This window comes from Benincasa hispida, chromosome 7 (genome assembly GCF_009727055.1).
Source record: "Benincasa hispida cultivar B227 chromosome 7, ASM972705v1, whole genome shotgun sequence".
Taxonomy (NCBI): domain Eukaryota; kingdom Viridiplantae; phylum Streptophyta; class Magnoliopsida; order Cucurbitales; family Cucurbitaceae; genus Benincasa; species Benincasa hispida.
This window is the reverse complement of record NC_052355.1, coordinates 8,871,123-8,874,722: the sequence shown is the minus strand read 5'-3', so window position 1 is coordinate 8,874,722 and position 3,600 is coordinate 8,871,123. Positions and strand designations below refer to the sequence as shown.

The following is a 3,600-nucleotide window of genomic DNA, read 5'->3' as shown; positions in this document are numbered from 1 at the left end:
GTTATATTAATTTAATTAATCCTTTAGGAGTCCAACCCTAGTCCATATGATTGCTGTTTATATTATGAATTGGATGTATAATTTAATTTTCTTAAATGTCATAATGTATGCCGTATAGAAAATTTCACCATAGGTTACACATTTTTCATGCATCACATATATTATAAATGTTATAATATAGTTGCACGATTCAGACTTATAGCATGCTCATGCATCATATTTAATATAAGAGTTATATTATATGATTGCATCATAGTAACATGTCCATGCATCATACTTTATTATAAATGTTAAATTAGTATGATGTATACTATACGTGTTATAAATGTAACTAATGAACATAAACTAGTGTGAGAAATAGGTAAAGAACAACCATTACCAACAATAACCTTTTCAATACCTCCATATTTAGTAGCATAGTTCATGTTGTTGGGATCTTCGGTGACATGATTTAAAGTTCCACTGTCCATATACCAACCGACATCTACAACAAATTCAGGAGTGGCAACAAAGATATTATTCCTTTGAGTAGCAAGGCTGGCTTGGTTAGATTAATGAGCTTGATTGTTAAGACTGTTACCTTGTGCTCGGTTGAGTGGAACATTGTTTTGGTTTGGAGGAAACCCTTCGTTGAATAGCATGTAACAAGTTAAGGCAGTGTGTCCTTGTTTAAAACAATACTGGCAGGTTGGTCGGCTGTTGCCACCATTCCAACGTCCTCTTCCTCTTCCACGACCAGTTCCTTTTTATCCATTATTTTGCTGAGGAGGACTATTATTGGTGGGATTTTATTGTTGCTTGTTCCTACTGACATTTGAGCCACTGCTTGTTGAGAGGTTAACGGATGAAGAGTTGCCAAGGGTGTCCGACTTGCTAGAATTTTGAATCTCAAGGCGTTTCTCAAAACTCAAGAGCTCAGACTGAAAATCAGGCCATTTAATGCTTGTTCGTCCATGGATCGAGGCCACGATGGGGTTGAATTCTTCATCTAGTCTGATTAGGATTTGAGAAATGAGAGGTCGAAGTATAATGGGACTTTCGGTGAGTTCTAATTTATCTGCATGATTTTTTATAACAGGTATATATACTCATTCATTTTCATAAGATAGTCTTCTTCTGCTCATGACTGGATTCCAGAAAGCTCTTGAATAGAGTCCACAAATTGTTGGCATTCTCATGACCCATGACTTGAGTAGCAACTTCGACTGTCATGGAGTTATAGAGTCAACCCAATAAGAGTTGGTCTGTGGCAACCCAAGACTCATATAAGGGATTCACAGTTACAAGGGAGGCAACAAAGGAACTCAACGCTTCATACGTCATTTCAGAGGTTGCCTCATGTGGGGTTGCGACTGGAGCTGGTGCCACCGGTTGGTCGGCTGTTGTTGGCTAAGAAAACATGGGAGGGTATAAGGTTTCTCCCGTCAAGTGGCCCTCTAGGTGGTAACTTCTCAAGGTGGAGAGAGCTAAATTTTTCCACAAAAAATTGTTCCGGTCAAGCTTGATGACTATGATTTAATGGAGGGCTACTAAAAGGTAGGACTATTAAAAGACCCACTGGTATTTGAAGAGACGTTAGCCATAGCTTTGATACCAAAAAAAAGTTGCAACCTATAGCAGAGAAAACTTAGAGAAAAAGGAAAGGGAGGGAGCTGACAGAGAGGAAATTTTTCTGATGTTTTTCTATATTGAATACCATAGCTTACATGTTCAATTTATACAACGAGGGTGTAGAACCCTAAAGAATCAGAGAGGACAAAAGAAGTGGGGCCACACAGCACATGGCAATAAATGAATGAATAAGACCTGCCAATATACAAATTTGCATTTTCTTTTTTCTCTTTCTTTGCATCTTCTTCGGCAAACTTGGCCACGGCTCTATCTGAAAACACATGATGGCGTTACACAATCAATGGGCCGCCCGGACGGAGTTGTTGGCGCTAGGCATGATAAACAAAAAATGGATTTTGCAAAAATTAATTAATTTAATTAAATTTTAAGCATGGCTAATTTATAGAGTGAGGTTCATTCAAATTCTGCAGATTTTGGATTCAAAATATTGGAGAAAATATCTTAATTTAACTTGGGATTTAAATTAGACTAAAAAATAATTTCATTTAAGTTTTAATTGGGGTTAAATTTGTTAATTTAAATTGGATTTTAGAATTTAATTTCATTTTCGTGAGAACTTTTTTTTTTAGTATATTTAAAATTTTGTCCAATTTAAAATGGGTTCTTATTTCATGATAAGGTTCTTTAGTCAAATTAAATTATGGGGAAGGCCTTAAATTTATCTTAAATCAAATTTAGGTTATTTTTCAAAATTCTATCTCGAATTCATCTAAATTTAAGTTCTTTATCTCAAATCAAACTACATTGTCGATAAAACCTCAAATTTATCTCAAAGTAAAAAAAAAAAAAAAGTGACCATATTATAAAATTTTATCCCAAATTCAAATCATTCAATTTAAGCTTTTATCCTTGAGCCAAATTAAATTGGATACCCAAATTCCTAATAAACTTTTATACTGAATTCATAATTTGATGGATGGAGTTAAAATCAAGAACAAATCAGTTGTATTTTGATTTCAACTCTAACTTTTTCAAGATTCACCCACCCCTACATGTGCTAAATTTCAAGAAGGGGCATTTTTTTTAATGAGAATTTTTAGACCAATTACGAATTGCCACATCATTTTTCAAATTAATGATGAAATTACAAATAATCAAATTTTTTACGAATTAAAAGTTGACATGTTCTTGAATTGAAATTGAAGATAAAGAGCTAACCAATTCCCATGATGTCATATATTTTCATCTTCATCATTGTTGGCACAAATTAATTATTTTGGTCCAATCGAGTATTAATATTTCGGTCTGGGTCCAAATAAGCCCAAAAATAGGTTTAAGAAACCAACCAAGCCCAAAATCTAATTAATTTGGCTCAAGAGTCAAATCCGACCTGAAGAGATTAAATCCCATTTGGAAGTATGTGAATGTCGGTATCATTGCTTTTCAAATCGTTTGGAATTCGAAAAAAATAGGAAAATAAACATACATAGATGTAGTATAGAATAAGATACATTTCAACTAGTATTAAGTTGGCTGAGAACAAAAAAAAAACGTAAAATAAAAATACAGATAAACTCAATTTTGAAGACGGTCTTCTTGGTGTTTCTTCTAAAAGCAATCCTTCCACGTACAAAATTGATGAGACATTACCATTAATGTCTTTTTTGTTATTCTCAAGCAAAGGAACAGATGGTGAGATCCGTAATATTATAAAAGATTAAGGAAAGGAATAAGAAAATTTCTCATAGAGAACTATTTACTATTCTTGAAATTTCTTGAGAGAACTTAAGAGAATATTTTTTTCAATACTAGAATTAAGTGTGTCTGTTCTCTACCATCCTTTACCAATTCAGAGAGAAAGAATGTATTTAATTGGACGAGGAGTTAAAACTCTGCCTTACGCACACTAATAACTCCCCATGGGGAGTTATTTTGTTTAAATTATTTATTTAATTATATATATATTAAATCTAATTTAATATATTAATAAATAATTAATTATAATTAACAATTAATTTATTCGTTAAT

At 32.9% G+C, this 3,600-nt stretch overlaps 1 long non-coding RNA gene across 1 annotated transcript; it reads right to left on the bottom strand.

Annotated features, from left to right (window-relative positions):
- Positions 1-253: 253 nt before the first annotated feature.
- Positions 254-1,668, bottom strand: LOC120081879. The gene is made up of 2 exons (XR_005482972.1): positions 581-1,668; positions 254-484 (listed from the first exon to the last, which is right to left on the bottom strand). It is a non-coding gene; the product is annotated as an uncharacterized LOC120081879 (long non-coding RNA).
- Positions 1,669-3,600: the final 1,932 nt, after the last annotated feature.